Below are 13,395 nucleotides of genomic sequence, written 5' to 3' on the forward strand. Positions count from 1 at the left end.
ACAATAAAAGTTTTTTGGGTTAGATCGCCTTATTTATCAATGTGTCGTAACCCTCCACCACCCGACACGGCCAATCAGCATAAAAAAGTGTCACGTTGACAAAAGACAAAATAGTTCACTGCTTTAGCTCCACACCGGTGGTGTTGTTGAAGAGTGAATCCACAACATTTACAGTTTGAGTAGTACTGTGACGTTTCGCTGGTAATTACATCCAGCATCATCGGGCAATTCGCCAGAATGGTGAAGCCCTCTCCACTTGCTCCCGGTCTTAAATGGAGCAGCAGCAGGGTGACGTCATCATTTAACTCATTCAGGTGCAGTAACCAGTCAATGGTTATGATTAGTAATGAGTTGTGGATTAGTAATTAGTTGTAATGTGTGTTATTGTGATTATATGCTACGTTAGTAATCAGTTAATTAGTATGTGTTTCCCCTATAAGGAATTGTAATGTGTATTATTTAATAATACGCTTCCAAGCCGCACTAAGCCTGTAGCTGTCAGAGCGATTAAAGTTATTTATATTTCTCTCAATTTCAATGGATTCTCTAATTAGTCTTTGCCAGTAATAATACGTTTTCCACAGCGCTTCAACGTTATCAAAATCAATTGAGTGTCCTTGTTGGCAAGCATGTTCTGCCACTGCCGACAGTTGTGTTTGAGATAATTGAATATTTCTTTGGTGTTCTTTTAGTTTTATGCTGATGTTACGTCCCGTCTGTCCAATATAGCATCTGCCACATGAACAAATTTTATTTTATTTTGTTTTTCGGGCTCGGTACTCGCAGGCGGCGATGTGTTCTCGTGCGCGCTACCGCGGACGAGAGCCGTGTGAACAGGGGGTAGGAGATGCGGTGAAGGCGAGGTGCCACATTTCTGGACGTTGCGTTCTTACAACAGCTGCGCGCATTAAGCGTGGCCGCAACAACAACTGGGGAATTATAGATATGTCTTTTTTTTTTATCATGCGTTTGTCATATCTTAGCGGTATTTAATTATCTGCATAGGGCCCTGTGCCTTTCACCACCAAATCCTCGCCTGGTATGCAGGAGGTCGTGGGTTCGATCTCAACCCTGTGACACCCGCTGTGTATTTGGATTTTGCGTGTCTCTCTCTCTCTCTCCGTGGTAGCGTGCATTTTTTTTCTTCAGGTCCTCCGGTTTTCCCCTCCACGTTAAGAAACATGAACTGTAGTGAGATTATTTAGATTATTTTGGTGCGATAAATCTGTAAATAATGAGCCACTTTGTTGCTATCGTTTGGGGCCAGGTCGCTTCTGAAAAATAAGTTAGTACCTCTGAGCTTTGCCTGGTAGGATGGGGGATGGTTTTATTTGAATGTGTTTGGGTGATTTGTTTACCTTACTTGTACTCTGCACTCCTATTGTGTTTGTTGTAACGTTCTTAGCTCGTGCCCCTACTGGACATCTGTAAAAAAAAAGCTTTATAGCCCATCGGATTCCGCCAATATAAATACATGTTGTCTTTCTGAAATCAGACCGCATTGCTGCCCGACCTCGCCCATTGCTCGTTAAGCTAATCTGATGGGTTGCGAGCCTGGTCCGGTGCCTTTGGCTCTTCCCGGGCAAACAAAGTCACGGGCGGGAGCCGTTGCTCAACGCGCGACGGCGTTCACGCCGCGTAGCCGCGTTGTCACTTCAACGGCGTTCTTCCTTTTCGCACAACGTGGAACTCCGTGCCGTTATAACGCGGAACGCCGTGCCGTTATAACGCGGAACTCCGCGCCGTTACAACGAGGAACTCCGTGCCGTTACAACGAGGAACTCCGCGCCGTTATAACGAGGAACTCCGCGCCGTTACAACGAGGAACTCCGCGCCGTTACAACGCGGAACTCCGCGCCGTTACAACGAGGAACTCCGCACCGTTATAACGAGGAACGCTCGCGCCGTTATGACGAGAAATGCGCCCCGTTACAACGCCGTTTCTCTGAGCGGCCGACGACGAACTGCTTTCCTGAGCCGTGCTGCTGAGTGCAGCGATGCAGCGATGCGGAGCGATGCGGTAACGCAGCGCCGGCGGCGTTGCCCTCCGTTGTTTGTGCCACCATCTCGCTTGCGTGTGCGCGCGCTACGTCGTACCTCGCAAAAAAACCTGATTGCATTTCGCTGACCCCGCGCTGCCTCGGCGCGGTGAAATGTGATCAAACAATCCCTCCACCTCGCCCCACCCCCCTCCCCCTCCATGACCTGCACATTGTGGATGGATGGATTGGGGGCGGGGGGGGGGGAGTCATCTAACAGTGGATTGACAGAAGGGGTTGTATGTTTACACTTTAAAAAAAAAAACTGTTTAATTTGACCATGTAAGGGCCCCACTGAAGTGCTTTGCTATTTTTTCAGGAGCGACCTGGCTATCACAAATTATATCCCAACGAAGTGGCTTATCATCATCATCATCATTGCGTGGACATTTTCAGCAGCCACATAATCTGAACGCGCGACGTCGAGTCTAAATGTGGAGGGGAAAAAAAACGGAGGACCCGGAGAAAAATTCACGCGATCACGGGGAGAGAGAGAGAGACGCAAACTCCAAATATACAGCAGCAGGCGTCAGGGTCAGGATCGAACCCACGACCTCCTGTATACCGGGCGAGGTAGTTAACATCTCCTAGCCACCGTGATGATGAGAGAGAGAGACACGCAAACTCCAAATATACAGCAGCAGGCGTCAGGGTCGGGATCGAACCCACGACCTCCTGTACACCAGGCGAGGTAGTTAACATCTCCTAGCCACCGTGATGATGAGAGAGAGAGAGACACGCAAACTCCAAATATACAGCAGCAGGCATCGTTAGGGTCGGGATCGAACCCACGGACCTGTATATATAATCTGGATAATGCGGTATATGTTGACTGGATTGAAGAAATTCCTTACCGCAAACATTTTTTTCCGTAAATTTCGAAGTCACCAATGAGATGTTGTTGGAGCTGTGCACTTTTAAATCATCTCGGTTCAAAACTAATTTATTTAAAAAACTACTTATTGACGTTAGTTTGTTGAACCCCCCCCCTCCCGCCCCCACCCCCAGCATCTCCAATTAGCAGTGTTGGCCATGAACGGTGTGAAAGAAGTTCCAACATACGTGCGTACACAGAGACCCACTGACACCCAGGCTCATAGAGACCCACAGAGACACCCGCAGATTAGCACGATTGGCCACGTACCGTGCGAAATAACTTTAACATACGTGCGTCCGTACGATCATCAGAGTTGTTTTTTTTTTGCGAGCGATAATAAGACGGTCGGACGGGCAGACGATGTTCCCGTGTGATTGCTTTGAATTTTTAAAAAAATTGCTTGCAGAATGTTGGACTTCCGCGGGAGAATCGGCGGTGATTGCATTGCGTGTTGGCGCGTGTCTCTGTGCGTGTGTGTGTGAGTGCGTGTCTCTGTGCGTGTGTGTGTGTGAGTGCGTGTCTCTGTGCGTGTGTGTGTGAGTGCGTGTCTCTGTGCGTGTGTGTGTGTGAGTGCGTGTCTTTGTGCGTGTGTGTGTGTGTGAGTGTCTCTGTGCGTGTGTCTGTGCGTGCGTGTCTCTGTGCGTGCGTGTGTCTGTGCGTGCGTGTCTCTGTGGTTGCGTGTCTCTGTGGTTGCGTGTCTCTGTGCGTGTGCGTGTCTCTGTGCGTGTGCGTGTCTCTGTACTTGCGTGTTTCTGTGCGTGTGCGTGTCTCTGTGCTTGCGTGTCTCTGTGCATGTGCGTGCGTGTCTCCGTGCGTGCGTGTCTCCGTGCGTGCATGTGTCTGCATGCGTGTCTCTGTGCGTGCGTGTCTCTGTGCGTGCGTGTCTCTGTGGTTGCGTGTCTCCGTGGTTGCGTGTCTCCGTGGTTGCGTGTCTCTGTGCATGTGCGTGTCTCTGTGGTTGAGTGTCTCTGTGCGTGTGCGTGTCTCTGTGCTTGCGTGTCTCTGTGCATGTGCGTGCGTGTCTCTGTGCGTGCGTGTCTCTGCGTGCGTGCGTGTCTCTGTGGTTGCGTGTCTCCGTGCGTGCGTGTCTCCGTGCGTGCGTGTCTCTGTGGTTGCGTGTCTCTGTGCGTGCGTGCGGGTCACCGTGACTTCGTCTGGCGCGAATCAAACGGAGCGACAAATCATAACAGGGGGAGATGGCGGCGTGGGCTGTTCCCGCAGTGGCTTTAAAAAAACACCCGGAAAAAAAACCCTAAATGACTAAAACAATATTCTGACGGGAGGGTGGAGAGGGGGGGGGTGGATAATGGCCCGCAAATAGTCACGTGCTCTTGACGTTTCAAACAAAGGAGGAAAGAAAACAAAAAAAACAATTAACGGAGACAAACGTAATAATGGGGGTTTTTCCCCTTTTTTTCTGGCTACAAAACTGAAACCTTTTTACAAGGATTCATGTCTTTTGGCGTCATCTGGACGAGCACCAATTGGGTCGAGGCTCAAAAGAAAGCCGTCCCTTGGTGTGGACCAATCGGTTTCAAGGACGATGCATCATATTATCAAAGTATGTTTATTGTTTTGCATTTTGACTGCAGGTATTGTGGTTAATGCAGACATGAATCCTTGTAAAAAGGTTTCAGAAAAAAGGGGAAAAACCCCATTATAACATTTTGGTACTGGCAAAGGAGGTCTAATGATGGAGACAAACGTCTTCGCTTGCAGGAGCGCCGCCGCTTCCTTCAGCGAAACAAGTCGGTCGCAATTCCACATTCCTATGACGAGGAGGGGGGGGGGGGGGGTGGGGGAGCCAACCGTGATAATCGGAGGCTATCCTGGTCTTATCAATTGCATGTATGTACGTATGTTGAACTTCTTTCGCACCGTACGTAGCCAACCGTGCTAGTCGGAAGTGCGGGGGGGAAGGATAACAAACTACGAGTCTCTTTGTGGGTCTACGGGTCTCCTGTGTGAGCCTGTGGGTCTTTGCGCGAGTGAATTCACGCGTGTACGTACGTTGAACCTTCTTTCGCACCGTACGTAGCCAACCGTGCTAATAGGAGGTCGTGTTTCTGCGGAAGATAGCGCTCCCGGCAGCGTGGCTTGAGCTCCCTTTCGCTTTACCGCACGATGTTTCGTTCTCTTTGGTTCTTTCGGTAAAGTCGCCACGTTCGAATGAGAATAAAATAATAAATCGATGAAATAAAATAACACGATGAAATTCTCACGACGTTTCGGCCACAACACAAGCGGCCTTCATCAGGTGAAGGGACGAGGACAGCGCTGGAGCGTGACTTTACCGAAAGAACCGAAGAAGATGAATCCGTGCAGCCACGAAAGCTTTAAATCGAGATATTTTGTTTGTTGTTGTTGTTGTTTAACGTCAGCGCACACGTGACAAATTAGACGCGCCGTGGTTAACGTTTCCGCTGGTTTCGTAAATCGTAACCCCGTTGTCACCTCGCCATTGTGTCCATGGCTGATCGCCCCCCCCCCCGTCACCCGTCCGCCCCCCCTCCCGCCCCCCGCTCTGTCTTGCGCGCGAAATCAAATTCCCACGCAGCTACCGGCCGACCGTAACGATTCACTTGACAGATTGTAAAATAAAACTTATCCCTTTACATCGGATGCTCGTGGTGCCAGGGTGTCTGCTGTCTTCCGTGTGCCCTTCTGCAACTTGCGTGCGATTGCTTGTCCATCTGTACTTGGTTCTGTCTGTCTGCCCGTATATTTGTTTGTCCTTCCATCTGCCCGTCTGCTTGTTCACCCGTCCAACCATCTTCCTGTCGATTTCCGTCTGTCCGTGCGTCCGCCTGGCTGTCTGCTCCTGCCGTACGCCGGCTGTCTCTCCCTGTCTCCCCAACTGTCCGCGCATCCGTCCATCTCTGTGTGTCCGTCCATCTGACCGTACATTTGTGTGACAGTCCACTGCGTCCACGTGTCCGCATGTCTGTCTGTCCACTACGTCGGTCCATCGGTTCGTCTGTCACGTCTTGTCTTTCTGTCTGTGTATTTGTCTGTCCGTCCGTCATAGGTGCACGCAAGCGGTGCTTGCCCCAACAGCCTTAAGTCTATGTGGAGGGAGTCTTTGTCCGTCCATCCGACCATGTGACTTGGGACACATCCATTTCGTCTGTCTGCCTGTCTCTCCATCCACGTGGCTACGTGTCCGTTTGTCCATCCGTCCGTCCGTTCACCGGACCACGTCTCCCATCTGTCTGTCTGTCGGTCCATCGCTCCGTCCATTCTAAACTAAACTCTTTTTTTTTGTTTACACTTACCAGGGTGAGGCCCACTGGGCGACATAGTAGCTCTTGTTCAGCGGCGACCTGGCCATCACGAATGATAGCCTCGACGAAGTGGCTTATTATCACCGCATGGACATTTAGCGCAGCCAAATACCCTAAAACTCGTGACGTTGATTCTAAATGTGGAGAGAACAACCGGAGAACCCGTAGAGAAATCCACGCGGCAACGGGGAGAGAGAGAGAGAGATACGCAAACTCCAAATATACAGCAGGCGTCGGCATCGAACCCACGACCTCCTGTATACCTGGCGAGGTAGTTAACATCTCCTAGCCACCGTGATGATGATGATGATGAGAGAGACACGCAAACTCCAAATATTCGTCCGTGCGTGCGTGCGTCCGTGCATGGCTCTGTTAGTCCCCCCCGTCTGACCGCATGCCCCCCCCCCCCCACCCACGTCTCCTTCCCCGGGGGTGGTTGCCCGCAGGGCTGAATCCTTTGCGCCACGCCAGCCGGGGGAGACTTGTGGGGGCGTGCGTTGTGGGGGCGCCACAACTCACGGGGCAGACGAAGGCGGCGGGGGGGGGAGGGGGGGGAGTGGGGCTGTGGGGGGAGGACAGGATGGGAGGTTAAAACAAAAAGACAACAACTTCGTCGCGTTCGCGCGTTCTCCGGCTCAAACGTGGCAGCGACCTTGCGCGTGCCTGTGCGCGCGTTGGCGCTCGACTCTTGGCGCGGCCTCGGAAGTGCACCTAGCCTGACGCAGGCGCCGTGGTGACGTTCGCCGTCGCTTGGTGGCGAATGTCGGCTGGAATCGGTATTGGTTTGGTGCTCGCTGTGACGGCACTTGCCCGCCCCCAACAGCGTGCGCGCTGGTGGTGTGGGTGGGTGGTGTGGGGATCTTTGCCTTCACGTTTTTTTGTTTGTGCCGCGTATCTGCGCTCGAAAAACGAATTTCCCCGGCGTAAACCGGGCGCCGCTTTGGGTGCGTGAGAGCGAGCGGTGAGAATCTGCCCGGTTGCAAACGAGCGAAATGAAAACATCAGCTTTGTCCCCCCACCCCCCCCCCGCCACTCTCTCTCTCTCTCTCTCCTGGCACTAGCGACACTTATTTAATAACTCGCGTAACGCATTCGATCGTATAGGGGCACCACGGTGGCTCGGAGAGATGTTCACTTCCTCGCCTGGTACACAGTTGTTCATGAGTTCGATCCCGACCCCTGACGCCTGCTGTATATTTGAAGTTTGGGTGTTTCTTCTCGCGGTCGCGTGGACTTCTCCTCCACGTGCTCCGGTCTGTGATATGCACTCGCCGCTGATCATGATGGTGGTGATGATGATGATGATGACCATGATGATGATGACCATGATGGTGATGATGATGACCATGATGATGATGATGACCATGATGGTGATGATGATGATGACCATGATGGTGATGATGACGACCATGATGGTGATGATGATGATGATCACGATGGTGATGATGATGATGACCACGATGGTGATGATGATGACCATGATGATCATGATGGTGATGATGATGACCATGATGATCATGATGATGATGATGACCATGATGATGATGATGACCATGATGGTGATGATGGCAATGATGATCATGATGGTGATGATGATGACCATGATAATCATGATGACCATGACAATCATGATGACCATGATGATCATGATGACCATGATGACGATGACATTGACCATGATGACCATGATGGTGATAATGGCAATGATGACCATGATGGTGATGATGAAGACCATGACGATCATGATGGTGATGATGATGACGACCATGATGATCACGGTCATGATAACGACGATGATGACGATTGCGATGCCTGCCCTTGACCCCCCCCCCCCCGTGTGTCACAGTGATGTCTCAGCAGCAGCAGCAGCAGCGCATGGTACCCAGCGGAGGGGGCATGGGCTCCCCGGGTATGGCTCCGCAGAGTCCCCCGACCTCGGGGCCCCCCGCTCATGGCCTTGGGCAGTCCCCCCAGCGATGGTGGCGCAGCAGCAGCAGCAGCAGCAAAGGCAGCAGGAAGATGAGGCTCCAGCGGCTGCAGATGGAGAAAGACCGGCTACGCATGCGACAGGAGCAGCTCATACGGCAGGTGGGAGCGCGGGGTGAGGGCTAGTCAAGAGGTGGTTGTTGGTCATCGCATCGTCATCACAATCACCTTCTCATAGCCGTCACCGTGGTCATTATCATCAACATCGTCGTCGTCGTCGTCATAATCGTCATCACCACCATGGTCATTGTCATCATTATTGTCATCATCCTTATCATTGTCGTCATCCTCGTCGTTGTCATAATCGTCATCATCGTCGTCATTATCGTTATCATTGTCATTATCGTTGTCATTGTCATCATTGTCATCATTGTCATGGTCTTTTTATCATCAGCATCGTCATTACCATAATCGTCGTCACCATCATCGTCGTCATCGTCCTTATCAACATTGTCGTCATCATCGTGGGTGGATGAGTGTGCTTATGTCTGAATGATGGGTGGGGGGGTATCTTGAAGAATGGGGGGGGGCTGTCAGTATTTAGTGCTGGGGGGTTGGGGGGGGTGGAATGTTCGAAGCGGAAGTCTCGGGACCACCGTGTGTCCAGGTCTGGCGGCTCTAAACGGCACGACGGCAAAACCCCTGGAACTTCCCCCTCCCCCGCCCATGGGTCCTCCGTGGGGCCTCCGTGGGGACTCCGTGGGGACTCCGAGGGGCCTCCGTGGGGCCTCCATGGGGCCTCCGTGGGGCTTCCGTGGGGACTCCGTGGGGCCTCTGTGGGGACTCCGTGGGGACTCCGTGGAGACTCCGTGGGGCCTCTGTGAGGCCTCTGTGAGGCCTCCGTGGGGCCTCCGTGGGGCCTCCGTGGGGACTCCGTGGGGCCTCCGTGGGGCCTCCGTGGGGCCTCCGAGGGGACTCCGTGGGGCCTCCGTGGGGCCTCCGTGGGGCCTCCGTGGGGCCTCCGAGGGGACTCCGTGGGGCCTCCGAGGGGCCTCCGTGGGGACTCCGTGGGGCCTCCATGGGGCCTCCGTGGGGCCTCCGCTGGTCAAACGCCATGTATAATAATAATGATGATGCCGATAAAAAAATTAAGAGGGCGAACGGGACTTTTGTACTATCATCCAATAATTACGACGAAAGTTCGTGTATCGCGCGTTGAACTTCTTTCGCGGCGTACGTAGACACGACCGCGCCAATCGGAGAGAACAGGCGGGGGGGGGGGGGGCTTCCCCAGGACGCCCACAGCACGCCCACAGCACGCCCACAGCACGCGCGTCTTTGCGTGGCCTCGTTTGTCTCTTCGCCGCTTCAACTCGTCACCGAAAGGCTCCGCGGGGTTTCTTTTCTCCCAGCTCGCATCCTCCACCCAGTGGCAAGTGGCCGAACGACAGCGGGCTAGGGTGGGGGAGGGTGGGGGGGGTGGGGGAGAGTGGGGGGTGGGGGAGAGTGGGGGTGGGGGAGAGTGGGGGGGAGAGTGGGGGGGGAGAGTGGGGGGGGAGTGGGGTGGGGGGAGTGGGGTGGGGGAGAGTGGGGTGGGGGAGAGTGGGGTGGGGGAGAGTGGGGTGGGGGAGAGTGGGGTGGGGGAGAGTGGGGGGGGGAGAGTGGGGGTGGGGGAGAGTGGGGGTGGGGGAGAGTGGGGGTGGGGGAGAGTGGGGGGGGGGAGAGTGGGGGAGGGTGGGGGAGAGTGGGGGAGAGTGGGGGGGTGGGGGAGAGTGGGGGGGTGGGGGAGAGTGGGGGGGGTGGGGAGAGTGGGGGGGGTGGGGGAGAGTGGGGGGGTGGGAGAGAGTGGGGGGGGAGAGTGGGGGGTGGGGGAGAGTGGGGGTGGGGGGAGAGTGGGGGTGGGGGAGAGTGGGGGGGGGGAGAGTGGGGGGGTTAACAGAAACTCCGCGAGAATTCGAATTCGGCGTGACGGGAATCGTAACCAGCCAAGTGGGGGTGGGGGGTGAAGACTTATATATGGGGGGGGAGGTGGCAGAGAAGGGGTATTAACGTGGCTAGGAGATGTTAACTACCTCGCCTGGTATACAGGAGGTCGTGGGGTTGATCCCGACCCTGACGATGCCTGCTGTGTATGTGGCGTGTGTGTGTCCTCTTTCCCCGTGGTCGCGTGGATTTGTCTGCCAGAGGTCCTCCCTCCCTCCCTCCCCTCCCCACCTAAAATCCGACTTCATTCTGCCCCCAGGAGCGCGTTCTGAGGACCCAGCTCCCCATGGACATGGAGGCTCTGCCGCAGCACCCCGTGTCGCCGCCCGGATGGTCGCGGACATGCGCGCCATCACCACCAGCTCCGACCCCTTCCTCAGCAGGCATGAGGCTCATCCCTGCTCTCTCGAGTCGCTGCATCGGTTGAACACGTCGACTTTGAAACCTGCGCGGTCTCTGTGCGTCTCTGTGCGTCTCTGTGCGTCTCTGTGCGTCTCTCTCTCTCTGTGTGTGTGTGTGTGTCTCTTGTGGAGAGAGATGGTGCAGCGGTTAGCGCTACGCTGCGCTACGAACCCGGGTTCGATTCCCACTCACGGCCAACACCCGGTGATGATTATCTGAACCGGTTCTGGGCCTCCCCTAGGTCGACTCGTCCTCAAATGAGTGCCTGGTTGCGGTGTGCAGTAAACATCGCCACTGGGGAGACAAAGGCGGCCGGGTGTGGTGCTGGCCACCCACCCCCCTCGTGTGGCGTTCCGGCCTTCTTTAGTGCTCGCTAACAGCACTTGCCCTGCAGTGCATTGAGGCTATCCGGGGGATCTTTGTCTTTTTGTGTCTCGACGGGTCTCTATGTCTCTGGATCTGTCTCTCTGTGTGTGTCTTAACGGATCTCTCTCGCTGTGTCTCTATGGCTATCTCTATGCGTCTTCCTGTGTCTCGATTGATCTCTATGTATCTCTGTATCTCTATATATCTCCCTGTCTATCTCATTGTCCGTGGATCTCTAACCCAAATGAGACTTCCCCCATCTGTTGAGTTGTGGGTTTACGCCAAAAAAAATCTACGTTCGAAACTCACGTCCGCCCGTCGTGTGTGCGCGTGCGTGTGTGCGTGTTGCGTGTGTGCGTGTGTGCGTGTGCGCGCGTGTACGTGCGTGCGTGTGCGTGCGTGCATTTGTCTATCCGCTGGGCGGACGGGCAGCGGCGGGACGTTCCACTCGCGAGATGAGAGCACGGACAGTGGCCTGGGCCTGAGCAACTACAGCCTGCCCCGCACGCCGGAGGACTTCCTGGGCAACGTCGAGGAGATGGACACGGGTAGCGTTGCCGTACCCTCCCCACACACCACCCCCCCCTATCCGCCACCCCGCGGCAAACCTCCGGTTGGCACGGTAGCTACATGCCGTGCGAAAGCTCAGCATTCGCACGCACAACATACGCTCGCACAATATACGTACGTACGTACGTACGCACGTACAACATACACACACGTACAACATACGCACGCGCATTCACAAACACGCACGTACAACACAGGCACATACGCATATACGCAGGCACAACATGCTCCACGTACAAACATGCACACGTGCAACATACGCGCACATACACACGTACGCACAACACTCGCGCGTACACGCACAACCCGCCGCCGACCCTTAACCCCCCTCTCCGCCCCCCTCCCCCTCCCCCTCCCCGCCCCGTCGGTCGTCCACGCAGGCGAGAGCCTGGGGCCCCAACGGGGCCATCCCCCCGAGCGTCGCGGGGCCCCAGACCACGACGCGCTTCCCCGACTTCCTAGAGGCCGTGCAGGGCACCGCCGGGGAGCTGGGCGCGTTGGAGGGCGCCGATGGCATGGGCGTCGACGGGGAGGACTCCCTCATGCCCTCGCTGCAGGAGGCGCTGAGCTCCGACCTGCTGAGCGACGTCGAGTCGGTGCTGAACCCCTCGAAGCTGGAGCAGGAGAACCTCCTGACGTGGCTCTGAGTCCGGTCGCTTCCCGTCGCTTCTGGCCAAAGGGCGCGCTCTCGTGCTCGCGAGGTCGCGGGTGGGCGGGCGGTGGGTGGGTTTCTTCCAGTTCGGTGTGGTTCAGGTGTGGTTCAGGTGTGGTTCAGGTGTGGTTCAGGTGTGGCGGACGGACGGGGAGGGGGGAGGAGGAGGCTGCAAGGATGTGTCGAAGGTCAGGAAGGGTCGGGGGGGGGGGGTCGCTAAGTCGTTCAGTAAGGAAGGGTGCTTAAAAAAAAATTTGTTAACACTTACATGGGGACTCTCGTTTTTAACGTAAAACGAACGGATACTAATACACTGCGACATGATAACAAATGTGATGTTAATAGCTTCAAAGAGCCCCCCTCCACTTTGTTCGTCATCGTTGCCAACGAGCACTCCTGGAATCTGCTCCAGGTGGCCTCCGGAGGCCCGGTGGAACATTTCTCGTGGTTATTGTTGCACGTGAAAGTGTTTACACACTTTTGTGTTTTTTGAGGCACCCTGCAATTGTTTTCTTTTGGGGCGTCTCTGTTTGGAGGCCGCCCCGACCCGCGTCACCTCGCAGTCACAGCTCGGCGGTGGAGAAACGGAGGTTTGGCCGCAACCATCGGCGTCCGAAGCCATCGACGAGCCCTTTGATCCATATTCTTGGTTCTTTCGGTAAAGTCACGTTGAAGGGAAACAATAAAATAATAAACAATATATAAAACAATAAAATTCTCACGGCGTTTCGACCGTAACACAAACAGTCATCATCAGGTGTGAAGAAAAAAAACCGTGACTTTACCGAAAGAACCAAGAATATGAATCACTGCAGTCACGAAAGCTTTAAATCAAAAATTGAGCCCTTTGGTCCGTGCGCCGATTCAACCTAGATGGAAACGATCGCGCGTCGCCCACGTAGACATTCGCGCTGAACGGCGCCCCAATCCGGCGTGGGAAATTCCGCGATTCCCGTGGCAGGAGCGCACGGCGAAAGCGGCGGCCGCTTAAACGGCAACCGCCGTTGCAACCCCTCGCCGTGGGCCACAGCTGCTTCTAGTCACGTGCTTACCTGCGTTGCATCCTACCAGGTGATGGGGGTAGGGGCCGGGGGGGGGGGGGGGGGGGACGTTCCCGGAGAAAACTTAAGCCCGGAGCTGAACGATCAGCGAAACATCGAGAGGGTGGGGGGGCGGAGCGGGGCTGGGGCCTTCCAAATGCACGTTTATTTTTTTGCTGCCAGTGGCCGGTGTAGCGAGCGAGCCCAGGAGCAATCAGGATATCAGCCCAGTTTTAGAAGCATCGCAATGAAATAA

The 13,395-nt window shown here is 54.9% G+C and overlaps 1 protein-coding gene across 2 annotated transcripts in view; it reads left to right on the top strand.

Annotated features, from left to right (window-relative positions):
* LOC116956333 (transcriptional coactivator YAP1-A-like) overlaps positions 1-13,184 on the top strand; it is a 160,993-nt gene extending 147,809 nt beyond the window's left edge. For both annotated transcript variants that reach the window (XM_032977887.2, XM_076054107.1), the window contains 4 exons: positions 8,047-8,288; positions 10,369-10,492; positions 11,310-11,425; positions 11,828-13,184. The gene's annotated coding sequence lies outside the window, so the exon portion shown is untranslated. The remainder of the gene's footprint in view (positions 1-8,046; positions 8,289-10,368; positions 10,493-11,309; positions 11,426-11,827) is intronic.
* The last annotated feature ends 211 nt before the right edge of the window (positions 13,185-13,395 follow it).

Source organism: Petromyzon marinus, chromosome 64, assembly GCF_048934315.1.
Source record: "Petromyzon marinus isolate PM22_M1 ecotype Great Lakes invasive population chromosome 64, UKy_Petmar_22M1.pri1.0, whole genome shotgun sequence".
In the NCBI taxonomy this organism is placed as follows: Eukaryota; Metazoa; Chordata; class Hyperoartia; order Petromyzontiformes; family Petromyzontidae; genus Petromyzon; species Petromyzon marinus.